At 39.7% G+C, this 15,571-nt stretch overlaps 1 protein-coding gene across 1 annotated transcript in view; it reads right to left on the bottom strand.

Annotated features, from left to right (window-relative positions):
* The window catches only part of LOC139722578 (endoplasmic reticulum aminopeptidase 1-like), a 75,972-nt gene extending 60,760 nt beyond the window's left edge, over positions 1 to 15,212 (bottom strand). The window contains exon 1 of the mRNA XM_071633869.1: positions 15,121 to 15,212. The gene's annotated coding sequence lies outside the window, so the exon portion shown is untranslated. The remainder of the gene's footprint in view (positions 1 to 15,120) is intronic.
* Between the last annotated feature and the right edge of the window lie 359 nt (positions 15,213 to 15,571).

Here is a 15,571-nt window from a genome sequence, read left to right as displayed (position 1 = left end):
ATTGGTTTTAAAATGGCTGAGATATCCCCAAAAAAGTGATAACAATACAAGGCAACAGGCCACGCATTTTATTAGGATCTCTTTGTTTCACCTTGTTTTTGGATATCTCAGCCATTTCAAAACCGATTTCCATCAAATAAACTTTTGATACCCCTTAGAATTGCATGCTCTTTGACATCTCATAGAGTGGTTTCTGAATATCACGCAAAACGTTAAAAGCTATTAAATCCTCACCTCAACCAGAACTGTACACACCCTTTAGACATATTACAATACATGGGCCCAAAGCAGCATAGCAGGTACCATTGTACAAGAGCACTGTATGCATCAATGCCATGCAAACCCCATGACCTATCTCTGATTGGCAGTACTCCAACATGTCTGACAAAGCACCAACTATTCCAACACGTTCTACACAGTATTCAAAAGAATGCATGTTTCTTCCTGATATTCACAAAAAAAAAAAAAAAACTAGTTGCTCAAGCCAAGCCGAACGTCGAGTAAAATGTACCAGTACTTTAAAGTTCTCCAGTGTAAAATGTTTTGCAACATACATATGGCATGCATAGTTACCGGTATTATAGTTTTCAGTATAAACTGGTAGATCAGGCACTACATAGGTGTGTTGCCCTTGTCAGAGGATTTGAATAAAAGACAGTATGACCAGCAACCAACAGCAAGTCTGTTACACAGTCTTTGTGACAGAAATTTCTCATGACTATATGTAATAGAGCATTCCAATCCTGCATGGCCATTGTTTACCACACCTCCCATACACACCAATTGACCCCTGTGCAAAATTAAAATTTTGCACAGAGGGTTGAAAACAGAGTAAAATCTGAAACCCAACTTCAAAATAAATCTTGAATCTAATGAAACTGATTTATGCTATCATTTTTCAATTACCTCTAACAAAATTGTACACTATTCAGCTATTGCTCATATCAATGTTAGTGTTATCTGATATAGTTTTTGAACTACAGTTTGTATTATGGATCAACAAGTGGGAAATGTTTTTTTGTAACACCTTGCATATATTGACAGGTACAGTACACTTTTTGATCTCTTGACACTTTGATTCATGATAGACAATTGCATATCTTTTTGAAACCCACAGACATTAATATTTTGAGCGAATCATGAGTCAACTTGAATAATTGACATCACCCACAGAAGCATTCTTTTTGAGGTGCAAACAATCTATATTTACAGACACTGCATAGGAAAGCATTAACCAGTACACTGATATTAATGCAACATACAAATCTATATAACTGGCTACTCTTACATGTGAACAGAATTGTTGTGACAATATCTAACAGATCTACAGCAGGTACAGAACAACACACTTCAATCTGAAGAAATGTTTTCATCATCTTTCTTGCCAAGTAGTCTTAAACTGAACAATGATTATGCCAAGATTACCTCAACAGCCGCTTCTTAGAACTCATGCTGGTTTCACCGCATTCAGCATAAGCCGCATCCAGACCAGCTATCAATAATATCGTGACCCCGACGCTGCACGCAATAGTTTCATCTACAAGCACTGTACTCCTCCTATATATATATGCAAGTACCATGCGCATGTAATCTGGACAGAATTATGTGTACACTGAAATGGCAAAAACTGATTCTAATTCTGGACTAATAATTGATTTCATACTTTTTTGCTTGCCATTGTTGCCAATTTGTACTACAAGCAAGCAGCTGTCGCTTAACATATCATACAGTAGCAGCTGTCTTTCTCACAGGTTTGTTGGGTTTTTTCCCCCCGAATAGTTTCATAATATCTCCTGTGGTACACTATTGTATGTTTGAAGCACTGCTTCGTTACCTCTAACAAGCTGTAGTATTAAATCACAGTGTTCATATGCATACATGTGTATTTCTATTCATAATATATATAATAAAATCAGAAATGTTTATAGTGTGACATAAGGACTTATTTGTATGCGACCTTTCTATAATGCCAGGTTCCTGAGACCATCACCATGAGAATGAAACCTTCAACTGTATATAGGAATTATATGTATATATAACAGTATTATATATATACTAGCAGCACCCGTGGAAATCCACGGGTCTGAGGGGTTTTATTATTTTTTTTCTCATAATACGATTTTGCACATTTTTATTGAAGAAATAAAAAGAAAAGTCTTCTCATTCTTTCGTTAATTGTGCTGTCTTCTAAATGACCACCCTTCCCAGAAATTTTATAATACATTTTTGTAGTATATGCCAGGCGATCCGGTCCATTGGTAGGGATCATTCCCGCCACTACTTGCTTTTATTATAGAACTTGAGTTTCGAGGGGTTATTTGCACCCGTTGAAGTCCAACAGTTGTCTTGTTGCCCCTCACCCCTCCCCCCCCCCTCACGCACACACACATTTCCACCTCCGCAGGGCAAAAAACAAAAACATTCAGGGAAAAATTACCAAAAACGCAAATGAGATTCCCCGAAAGTTCTGCCCACAGGAAGATATTAACACTATGACTTTGATTACCCCCTGCTCTTGCATCCACGCGGGCACCCGCGGGAATCCACGGCTGGTCTCAAGGCCTCGGTTTGTTATGTGTGTTTTTTTTTTTCATGTTTCTTTTCCCCACGTTATGAGAGAAAAATAAGATATTTTCGTCTTCATAATTTTGCTCCCTCCTTGTTGTTTTTAATCACCAAAACTTGGCTTGATATATCATATTAATATAGAACTCAGGGGCGTCACCAGCTTTTTTTCAAGGGGGGTGCGTTTTGACACTAAATGTTCACGAGATTTTTTTTTTTGACAGACATTTGGAATATAGGAAGCTCTCAATCCCTAGACTTTTACTGTTTTTTGAGGGAAACCAAGCGGGGAAAGGGCACCGGTAGCTAGGATTTCATCTGGGGGGGGGGGGGGGGGGGTAGTATGCGAGGGAGCGAGCAAGGGTGGGGGGAGGGTGTGGAAGTGCCGGAGAGGGTTGCACCCCTTATAAATGGATAATGGAATGACGGTGTGAAACGACAAATTACTGGCAGCGATATCAGGGGAATGGCATAACGACTACATGCGAGCGAGCGGATCGAGCGAGCTTGAAAATTTTGACATTTTATACAGTCCAAAAACTGCCGTTTGTAGCCATATTTTTTTGCTTTGTAAATTAAGGGGGGCGCACCGGGCGCAACTGCTGGCAATTACTGGCAGCAACATCAGGTGAATGGCATAACAATTAAATGCGAGCGAGCGAAGAGAGCGAGCTTGAAAATTTTGACATTTTACAGTCCAAACACTGCCATTTGGAGCCATCTTTTTTCGCTTTCGAAATAAAGGAGGGGTGGGGGCGCAACGGGCGCAACTGCCGGTAATTACTGGCAGCAACATCAGGAGAATTGCATAACAATTAAATGCGAGCGAGCGAGCGAGCGAGCTTGAAAATTTTGACATCTTACAGTCCCAAAACTGCCGTTTGTAGCCATATTTTTTTTTTGCTTTGGAAATTAAGGGGGTGGGGGGCGCACCGGGCGCAACTGCTGGCAATTACTGGCAGCAACATCAGGTGAATGGCATAACAATTAAATGCGAGCGAGCGAAGAGAGCAAGCTTGAAAATTTTGACATTTTACAGTCCAAACACTGCCATTTGGAGCCATATTTTTTCGCTTTGGAGATAAAGGAGGGGTGGGGGCGCAACGGGCGCAACTGCCGGTAATAACTGGCAGCAACATCAGGAGAATTGCATAGCAATTAAATGCGAGCGAGCGAGCGAGTGAGCGAGCTTGAAAATTTTGACATTTTACAGTCCAAAAACTGCCGTTTGTAGCCGTATTTTTTTGCTTTGGAAATTAAGGGGGGGGGCGCATCGGGCGCATCTTACTGCTTGCAATTACTGGCAGCAACATCAGGTGAATGGCATAACAATTAGATGCGAGCGAGCGAAGAGAGCGAGCTTGAAAATTTTGACATTTTACAGTCCCAAAACTGCCATTTGGAGCCATATTTTTTCGTTTTGGAAATAAAGGAGGTGGCAGCAATACTGGCAGCACTATCAGGAGAGCATAATGATTACATTCGAGCGAGCGGAACGAGCGAGCTTGAAAATATTACATTTTACAGTCCAAAAATTGCCGCTCTTTTCTTAGCCATATTTTGTCGCTTTGGAAATTATGGGGGGAGGGGCACCGGAAGGAACTGCTGGCAATTACTGGCAGCAACATCAGGTGAATTGCATAACGATTAAATGCGAGCTAGCGAAGAGAGCGAGCTTGAAAATTTTACATTTTACAGTCCAAGAACTGCCGTTCTTAGCCATATTTTTTCGCTTTGGAAATTAAGGGGGGGGGGTGGACGCAACGGGCGCAACTGCAGGCAATGGTATACTGGCAGCAACATCAGAAGAATGGCATAAAGATTAAATGCGAGCGAACGGAGCGAGCGAGCTTGAAAATTTTGACATTTTACAGTCCCCAAATTGCCGTTTGTAGCTATATTTTTTTTGCTCTGGAAATTAAGGGGGGGGGGGCGTACCAGGCGCAACTGCCGGCAATTACTGGCAGCAACTTCAGGAGAATGGCATTACGATTATGCGAGCGAGAGGAGCGAGCGAGCTTGAAAGTTTTGACATTTTACTGTCCAAAAACTGCCGTTTGAAGCTATATTATTTTTTTTTTTCGCTTTGGAAATTAAAGGGGGGAGGGGGGGGGGACGCCCGGTGCGCCTGGTGCGCCCGGTGCGCCCCTCTCCCTGGATCCCCCATTGGTAGTCAAGGGTGTGGGTTTATGTTCATTACTGTGGGAGGTTTGACCAGTGAGGTGGCGTCGAAGTGACCAAGCGGGGAAAGGATGTCCAAAATCTGCACTTTAGAGCATCCCCTAAACTAATTGTGCGTGTTTGTTTGTGTGTGTGTATTATATGTACATGGAAAAGTTAGGAATTAGCCCAGGTCAAGTCTTTTTATTGGCAATGCAAGACATTTTTACATAGACTAGTATGTAAAGCAACACTGCAAAATCAATGATCTAGCTTTGACATTCTACATCACATTGCGCAACATTGTAGCCACTCTTCGTTCGGATGTACTGAGTACACTGCGCACATCCTGCTTATATGCAGAATGCCAACCAGGAATCACGCTGAATCACAATCTCTTGTCGGGTCCGGGCATTTTGAACAATGTTTCACACTATATACCTATCTAATTATGGTTAAAAGAAATCATAGAAAAATATCTTATTTCTTGATCACCTTTTCATTCAAAAGCAGCTTACTAACACCTGAATTACTATTTCGGTATACTATCTTTTACCAGCAGATTGGGAGGGGGCGCACCCCCCCCCCCCCCCCCCCCCCCCTCCGTAGTTACGCCACTGCTTTTGGGTGAAATAATTGGACAGATTTCTTGAATTCTAACAAAAAAGCAAGAAAATCTTTTCATCGCGGGAATTATGATTATGTGGGGTGGGGCAAATGGTGCGCTTGCCTTCCACTATTTTTATGGGGGCAACATTTTTGTTTTCTTTCAAAAGCAAGAAAATCTTCTCATTTCGGGAATTATTAATCATGGGGGGGGGGCAAAATTAAAATATGCTTGCCCCTCCAATATTTTTATGGGGGTAACTTTTTGTTTTTCTGTCAAAAAAAAAGATAAGAAAATCTTCTCGTCTCTGGAATTATGGAGGGGGGAGGGGAGGTGGGCAAAATGGTATGCTTGCCCCTCCATTTTTTTTAAATCTTTTGTTAATGAGGCTAAGGCTCGCTCTTGGGTTGGCAATATGGATGGTCAGAAGTAACGTACATAGACCCTACATACTTGTAAGTAGCACACGTACATGCAAACGTGTATAAGTGCTCCGTATCGTACGGATGTACAGTACGGTCGATAAATAGTAAACACTGTAGAATACTAATACAATATGTATAAAATCAGTGCTGCCAGAACCAGGGGTGCGAATTGATTTGTGTGTCCCTGGTGCAAAATATTTAAAAAAAAATAGAAAAGAGTAATTATTTAGTGTCCGGCGTTGAGGTCGCTCGCAGACTGATTTTTTTTTTTTTTTTTTTTTTTTTTTTTTTTTTTTTTTTTTTTTTTTTTAAGGATCTGAAGGGGGGTGCGTTCGCACCCAACGCACCCCCCCTGGTGACGCCCATGGAACTACATCTGCTTCAGATTGTACATTATCATAATTAATATTAGGCCTACAATTATTGCTCCTATTATTGTTATTATTATATCATTATTATCATTATCCTTATCATTATTACTATTATTATTATTATTATTAATTTTATCATCATTGTTATTATTTGGGGAGGGGGAGATCATAGTCATCAGGTTTAATAGGCACCCGTGGGAGTAGGTTCTCACGACCTCGTATTTTTTTTTCTTTAATATTTTTTTCATGTTATGGAAGAAAGAAGAATATATACATCACTGCATTCGTCTTCATTTGCTCCCTCTTTTTTTTTTGTCACCAAAACTTGGTTTGATAGACCATAGAACCACACATTCTATTTCCACTTGCAATTTTAAAAATAGGCGGTCGGTAAAGCGAGGTTTTCCTCTACGTCCGCTCATCTTATGAATATGTATGATTACAGCAGCTCTGCAGTAAACGAATGGACACAGCTGCGCGTGTAATCTGATATGTAAGGGTACGATCGGCAAATATATTTAGCCGCGTCCTAAACAGTTGGCGTACAATGACACCGGACTTGAGAGCAAACGGCGAGCAAACTAAATGACGTACCTGAGCTGCATATAGTATTCTGCAGTTGTGCAAAATACAATTACATAACCAACGTTCGTTGTTTTCATTTGGGGACGCCAATAATGGCGAACTGTACGTAAATGCCCTTGTAGTCCATATCACGCACACACAGATTCGTGTAACCATCGTCAATACATTCAGTACACGTAACAGGCGGAGGCAAAGGTACATCACAGAACTATATACACACAGTGTAGAGTGTGTATAGAGTTCTGCGAGGTCAAAGAGATTAATCTCTTTGTGCGAGGTACATTGTGTGTGTGCGTGCGCGTCCGCCGGAAGATGTCAGAGATTTCGCTGCACCATCATCTTTAGTATCCCCCAGTGTCTCTGCAAGCTAAAAGATGGAAGATCGAGAAAGCAGGAGGCCAGCGCAGGTGCCGTGAATATTGAAACGCTCGGCTCTTTCGTCACGCACAAAAATGCATTATGCATGTAGCTAATTAATTTTTCTTTTTCGTCCTCGACGTCGACACGGAGGCGGAGAGGGGACGAAACCCACGCCATTCGATGTAGGATACTCTCCTGCGGCCGACGGCAACGGTCGCAACTGCCCGGAGCCGACGGCTCGGGAGGAGATAGAGAAACCAGCAACGCCGAAATAAAACAGGAAATACATAAGGCCGCGACAACAACAACAACTTCGAGTATTATAGTATAGGATATATATATATATATACTGTAAAACCAAAAATTTTTGCATGCACTCTAATTTCATGAATTTTATGAAAGCCAAGATTGCAAAATTAAATTGCAAGCAAAAGTTCTTGACTACACTAAAATGCACTGGATGCCAGTAGTAATTCGCAAAAATTTCATGCCGTGAAAAAGGCATCAGCTCTAATTTGTGAAAATTTCATGCTGTGAATATACTTGCTTTACAGTGCAACCTTATTACCCCTGTGACAAAATTCTGGGACCTAGATTCTTATCAAGCAAGAAAGTTTTCCTGCAAGAGATTGATATATCAAATGAGCAATAGAAGTGAATCAGAATAAATTCTCTTACGGTGTAATTGAGAATTGACAGAACAATCCTCTGAGGTATATCTGTAGTAGACTTAATACTAACAAAATTTTGAAGCTATTTTAAACTGAAATATCTATGCCATGAAGTAAATTTGATGTAAATTTGACATTTTTTTCCTCACATGTATGATGATTAAACAAACCTAGATTTAAACCCTTGGCCCTGAATGGTCTAGATACCAAATACTTGTTTTTTGCCAACAAAGAGCACAACTGAATACAATTCAACAGCATACAATGTGAAGCCAGCCGTACTAGGTCATACATTGTACTCAGGCCTTGCAAATTCAAAGACAAACAACAGGCATTCCAATGCTGCACTAAGTACTACAGTGTATTTGACATGCCTGCGGATGGTCTCTGTTGGCAAAGCTGCTAAATCAATTCAAGAAGATTGAAATGTGAACAAAATGATCTGAAGATATCATATTGGGGTTTGTTCTACTGACCTAAAAAGAGTGAATTGTCACCAAATTCAAGCATTTAGCATTTTGTGCGAGGGAGTAGAAAGTTGATTTGACTTGGCAAGTTCCACTTCCATAGCATACCCTACAAATATGCCACTGGGGCCCAACTCAGCATGAGCGATGGCTTTGCAAATTGATGAGTATGTCCTTCTTGAAATGCAGGCCAGCACTATTTATCATCAAATAATTGATGGATTGATCAGACATATTTAAGGTGGGACAACCTTTAAGACGGTATATTGTGTGTCACTTCATGAAATGTGTGCCTTGTTGTAATAAAAAACCACATCCTGATACTGGCAAACGATCATGACCCAGTTAAAAAATAACAATAACAAGAAGAAAAGAAAAAAATGTTAGTTTCTCTTTCAGTATCGATATTGTCTGTCTGCTTTCACAGCATCTAGAGTTTCTACTAAAAAAAGATTTGAACTGGTTTTGCAAAACTGCCCCCTCGTTAGTGAATGGTGAGTAGTCAAGTCAATAAACGCCCATACAAAAGTCAGAAGTGGCATTGAGCACTGAGAAGCCACTTTGCAAGGGAGGATTTCATACCCTGTACACGTGTCGATATAAATAGATATGCGTTTTTGTAAAAATATTGATTTTCAGCTGTTATTGCTACATTTATTTTTAAATGGTTGCATATTCCAATTCCCATAAAATTTTGACCTGACATGTTTAACAACCACCCCCCCCCCCCATGCAATTTAATGCTAATAATGATTGTCAACAAAGGCTAAGATATACAATTTTGTATTTAAGACTGTTTCGACCTTTCAGGGTTTGTTGCTTTATAGATGAAACAAAATCTACACACTGTCTTTGCCCATATGAGTAATTTTATTATTTCTTTGCCCATATGAGTAATTTCATTCTGTCTTTTTCTTTTTTGCTAAACATTTATAATAACTCGTAGTTATACCTTGCTTGCTCATCACATAATGAATAAAATACTTCACATCTGTCATAAATACCTTTGGATCATAAACTTATAAATTATCTATCAAAACTTCACTGTACCACTGCTTTGATTGCTTATCATCCGAATTATACTTAATCATCTACATGTATGGTCAAAACATTTGACTATCAAGGTAAAAAGGACCGCATTAGGTTAGAAATCACTGCTTATCAGGCCCGGCAATACGGTGCATTTAACTCTGTGATAAGAGGTGAAAGCTTTTCAATTCATAACGGTCATTGAAGCACTGTGCGAAGCGAAGGACAAAAAATCGCGAAAGTTCACCTCCTCGTATCTCCCTTATTTTACCACCAGATCTCTTAAAACTTCACATATGATATATCTAGTATCTGGACATATCATCCACATATGAATTTGGGGCAAAAATGCTAACAATGTATCTTTTGAAATATTTGTATGTTTCTGTTTGAGTCAATCATGGGAAATAGTTAGGATTATTTCCCGACACAAGTCTGCAACAGCGTGAATATGCATTTGATTGACATTGATATTGCTAGTCTGTAAATGGCGTATACCCCATACTCACTATCTGTGAAGTTTCATGTTTGCGCAATTAGTAGTTACATTGTAGGTCAAAATCAGAGCAAATAGACAACAAAGTTTATGAGAAAATACTGGACATGAACAACTAGATCATTCTTCTGCACATGCGTTATCTACTGGTCAGTATATGCCTAGCCAATCAGCGGTGTTAGGCCGAGTAAAAAAAGAAAGTAGTTTCTCGTCCGGGTTTTTTGAGCAAGGCGATGAGGGAGGTCCTTACTATTTGATATCTTACTATTTTTTCGAGGATTGTCAAAATGAAAGTAATGTGTGTTTCTCGTCCGGTAATTCTGAGAAAGGTAACGAGAGAGGGCTTTACTATTTTCTATATCCAATTTACGAAATGAAATATCACTCTGACCAGTAGCTGTGTTATGAGAGACCAGGTCCCAAGTGTATGTCTTGCCTGCACTCTGTGCATTTTCAAACAAATAGATATATGTACCATACTTAAAATGAAACTTCATGCATGCAGAAATACATTTGTTTTTTCTTTCCACTGCAGATGTCAAAGGGAAAATGGCCATCTTAATACTGGTATTTAGTGTTGTAATGGCATTTCTGATACCAGTGTACTTGCAATTCTGATGTATTGTGCTATTAATTGAAACATGTATAAAACATGTCTTTCAACAAATGTATGACTGAATAAATTCCATGATATTCAAAACACTGCTTTATCTATCATTTGTGTTTGTGACTTTTTGTGTCCACACAGCTGGTATGTATCTGCATTTCTTAACAGTACAATTGAACATCAACTGGAAACTGGCTTGTACAATAATTGCAGATGGATGTCAAAATGATACTGATATGACATTATAGCATTAAACATTTAAAGATGTTTCTTCATGTTCTAAAAAGACATTTGATAATCACTCATCATTTGGATGATGAATGATTGTATACCAAAACTACATATGTTGTAAAACATGTACCTGTGAAGGTAAGTCACATTCTCCCTTCATTTCTTCCATGGCCATCATTACAGTGCTACCAAGAAGCAGCAGTGATAACCACTTATCATTTGAGTGATGCACAATTTAATACCAAATCTGCGTAGGCCGTATATTGCTGTTTATGCATGACAAGTATACCAATTTAACTACACTGTGACTGTATTCATTCAGTCATAATAATCGAGGGTATGGAAAAAAATGTTTTTTAACATAAAATATACACATTTATGCATCACTTGTTGAATCTATGAATCCAACCACTATCTCTGGAAATGCATAGCATTATTTTTGCCTTTCAACACAACACAAACTTACCGAGTTAGATCTTTTCTCATATGAAAACTTATTCGCTCAAGGATTTAAAATGCCGCAGACACTACTGCCAATTGTCAACCCTGTGAAACAACCACCTGATTTCCTTTTTACTGAAAGACAGAATACGAACCGTTTGAATACTATATTCACTATTTAAAGCCGTTCGCTGTGCACACGTGCGCTTGAGATCGGTTCTCTCCATCACTCCACGATTTTTTTTTCCAGCTCCAGAACGCATGCTATGCTGGCTGGCTGGTCTCCTCTACTACAGTGAAACCCCGTTATAACGAGTTCGGTTATCCCGTTATAACGAGTTCGGTTATAACAAGGAACCGCTTATAACGAGGTGATCGCGTCGGTCTCATTTTCCTTTGCGTGTAATGGCAGAACGAATCGGTTATAAGGTGTTCGGTTATAACGAGATTCCGGTTATAACGAGGACAATTTCGGTAAATCATGTAAAGAAAAACATAAGCAATTTGATCGGATATAACGAGGTTCCATTTCTTGACCAAATTGCCGCTTTCAAACACGCGACAAATGAAACATTGGAAACCGAAATCTCGCTATCCACGTCTTTTCTCGTTTTGCAGAGAACCGTTCCTTCCATGTTTTCTTCTTAATCACGCGATAAGACACAGGAACACCTTCCGATGTTCCTACTTAATTATTAAACATAATCATTCGATTTTCTTTTTCACGAGAAACACGTGCGTGATATGAGGTCAGACCACAGCGCAACGAGAAAAAAATAGATAACGCATTCAAAAACTTTTCATGTAGCGACAATAAAATTGTGATCAAAAATGGACAATTGGAATGCGTGTGCAACTCATCATTATATCCTTTCCAATTTTAGTTCCGACTTCCAGTTCTTTTGCTGGTTTTGAGCAAATATGAGTTTGGATGATTAAAGCCGAAATAATAAAACCATCGCCCCGATCCCGCTGGGTGACAGTAGCGTTAAAATAGTTGAGTAACGCATGTTAACCTATACTTAATCGGTGTTCAGAAAAAGAAGCAAACGCATTTAGTAGTTTGAATAGATCTGGATTTGTTCATTATCATTTAACAAATGATAATATAGATATGAGTGTATATGATCAAAGCAGAAATAATTAGTGAAATCATCGCGATCCTGCCAGGTGACAGTAGAGTAAAAATAGTTGAATAACGCATGTTAACCTACTTAATCGGTGCTCGGAAAAAGAAACAAACGCATGTATTAGTTTGAATAGATCTGGGCCCTGTTGCATAAAACCCTTACCACTAGACTTGACTTACCGCTCCTTTCTAGCGGTAAGTCTTCAAATTAGCGGTAAATTTTATAATCCTGGATGCTGATTGGCTGTGATGCCTAATTTTGACGGTAGTTACCATTGAAATTCAATGGTAAGTTTTATGCAACGGGCCCCTGGATTTGTTCATTATCATTTAACGAATGATAATTTAAATATGAGTGTGTATGATTACAGCCGAAATAATCAATGAAATCATCGCAATCTCGCCGGTGACAGCAGCGTAAAAATTGTTGAATTACGCATGTTAACCTACTTAATCGGTGCTCGGAAATAGAAACAAACGCATTCAACAGTTCAAGAACGGATGCACAAAACGCGAAGAGATTTTCGGAAGAAAATAAAGAACGCATTTTTAATCCCTTCGAGCGCAACGATCATACATTGTATAAAATTACAGCCAAATGATTCATGAAATTATCGAATTCCAGCTGGGCACCAACAGCGTAAAATACCTCGCAAGTTAGCGGTAAACAACGCACGTATGTTACTCTGAAATCATCGCGATCTCGCCAGGTGACAGTAGCGTAAAAAAAAAGTTGAATGACGCATGTTAACCTAAATCAGAAAAAGAAACAAACGCATTTATTAGTTTCAATAGATCTGGTACAGATTTGCGTAAACAGGATGACAATCTCCCACATTCAATCCTGTCACATATTTTCGAGAACGGTCGTACAAAACGCGAAGAGATTTTCGGAAGAAAATAAAGAACGCATTTTTAATCCATTTTGGCGCAACGATCATACATTGTACATGTGTACAAGATTACAGCCGAAATGATTCATGAAATCATCGCATTCCCGCTGGGCACCAACAGCGTAAAAATACCTAGCAAGTTACGGTAAAGGCCTGTATGTTACTCTATATATTTTTAATTGCCCCCATATTTGCGCTGGTGTTTAGAAAAAGCTTAAAAAACAAGAATTACAACAAAGAATTAACTTATCATTTCAGCCTCTATTTCTTCGTCTAATTCACAAATAATCTCCCTTTATTCTCTCAATAATAATGCTCAATAATTGTGTAATAACAACGCAAAGGATATGTTTAAGTTTCATTGATGGCTATATGACGTCATGCTCATGTTTTTCTTTGTTTTTGATGAGTATGGTTATAACGAGGTACCAGTTATAACGAGGTAATATCGCCGGTCCCACGGACCTCGTTATAACGGGTTTGTGGTTACCATTGCGCAATCAATCGAGCAGCACATGAAGCGGGCAACAGCACGAGAGAAATGTACAGAAGGTGCTCATGAACGTCCTGTCTACATCACGACGTACCGAGTGCGCTGTACATCACAGCCCACGCCCGCCCCGCCCATCCAACTACAGTTCAACTGCTTTGTGGGTCATTCCTTCTTGCCGAGCTCGCAGTGTGAAATGCATGCGTTATTACATACGTACTACAGAAACTACAGCTGTACTACAGCTAAGTAGAGGACGCAAGGCGTAATTAGAAATAAGACATCGCGATTGGTAGGTGAATTGTCGATTTTTTTTTCGGCGGCCGAAAAAATAGTAAATATCAAAAAAGTCGATGCGGCAACTAAAAATCGATGCGGGCGGGGAGCGGGCCGGGACGAGAATTATGAATTTCTTGGTATTTTCAGCGCCATTTTGAAAATAGTAAATAGTAAAAAAATTGATGCGGCGGCCAAAATCGATGCGCGCGAGGACGAGAAACTGGTTTCTTTTTTTACTTGGCCTAAACTCCACTGAGATTCTAACCTGTCTTCAGGCCGTTGATTGAAAACTAACCTTTAAAGTCACCATGAAACACATGGACACAGCAGAATTTGTTCCAGCATTTGGCTGCAATGCATAACATACCGGGGCGGTATATGAATAGCTTCAAGTGACACACGTTTAGAACTAATGAATAGAAGATTGCGTACGTGTATTGATGAGGACTTGGAACTGCATGCAGACTGTTTGCAAAATTATGCTTCAGACGATAACTTTTATACAGGCTGTTGTGGGAAAAGATGAGCTGTGGCTGTACTATAAAGCGACATGTGTACCATGCTGTGCTGTGTGTGTCTGATGCAGAGCGGTGTGTGATTGGTATCTATGGACGATCTGTGTTACTTTGAATGAATTCAAATCAATAAAAATAAAATGCTTTTGGGTTAAACAGGTACTCCGCTTTATCGGGTATGAAATGCTCTGCCAGACACTACCCGATCAAGTGGTGATTACTGTAACGTTACTACAGTAGGAAGTAAATGGCTACGGTACGGCTATGCATAATTTATTTTAATATACCAAGTATATCCATTCATTCAATTTTACAGAAATTATCAGGATTTGATGTCATTAAACATCAGATCATGTTCAGACAATGTATATTTTGATCCGAGTCTGAGATAAACATTCATACAACGTTACAATGAAATCCTTGCTAGCAGATCACAGGATCGGCATACCTCTCCTCTACGCAGATGATGATGATTGTGTAGCCAAGGCAAGGGTAAGGCCAAGGCAAGGCCAAGGCCAAGGGGGTAATCCGCAAACATTGTGTGAACGAGAGATCAACCCACCAAACCACCATGCACCATCGACCCAACCCTTTATACGGGAGCCCAAGCAAGCCTGCGCCGAATCTTCCGGGGGCTCTGCATGGCCAAGGATGGTCAGTCGCGTTAGATGATCACGGGAAAATAACCACCACTTGTGCTGGCAAGAAGAGCGCGGCTCAAAACTTGCACTCTTAAAATTCATAAAAATTATCTGAAAAGTACGTACAAAATGTACAAAATGTAAGTAACTGTGCTTACCTGATGTAATTAACGATGAACGCTGAAACAACAATCGCAACAGCTACGACCGGTCACAGCTCCTGCGTATGTAAAACATAACCACCCACGCGTTCGACGTCGACGCGAGAGCGCAACCTGTCTGTCGTATGTATTTAGGGAGCATTTTTGTGCGTGTGTGTCAGCTCACCCAGCTCAGACTTCCGCCCCCTTTTGTGCGAGAAGTGCGCATCATGTGGTGAAAGTTGTCAGGCAGTGGGGTGGTGATGACTGAAACATAACCCAGGCTCTTTTGTAAACATTTTCCTGTGTGAATGTGCTACAATTATTTACAAACAAGAGATCATTCCCGTGATTACAGTTTGATAGCATGATTCATACCCTAAAACACAGGGGTATGCAAAAACATAAATAATACCCATATTAATGTTACGCCCTGTGAGTTTATAGCATCTTTCATTCAGCCTGAATA

The sequence above is a fragment of the Diadema antillarum genome, unplaced genomic scaffold (assembly GCF_040938485.1).
Source record: "Diadema antillarum isolate AM-2024a unplaced genomic scaffold, OU_Dant_1.0 scf00000167, whole genome shotgun sequence".
NCBI classification, from domain to species: Eukaryota; Metazoa; Echinodermata; class Echinoidea; order Diadematoida; family Diadematidae; genus Diadema; species Diadema antillarum.
The sequence above is the reverse complement of the archived record's forward strand: the minus strand, read 5'-3'. Positions and strand labels throughout refer to the sequence as shown.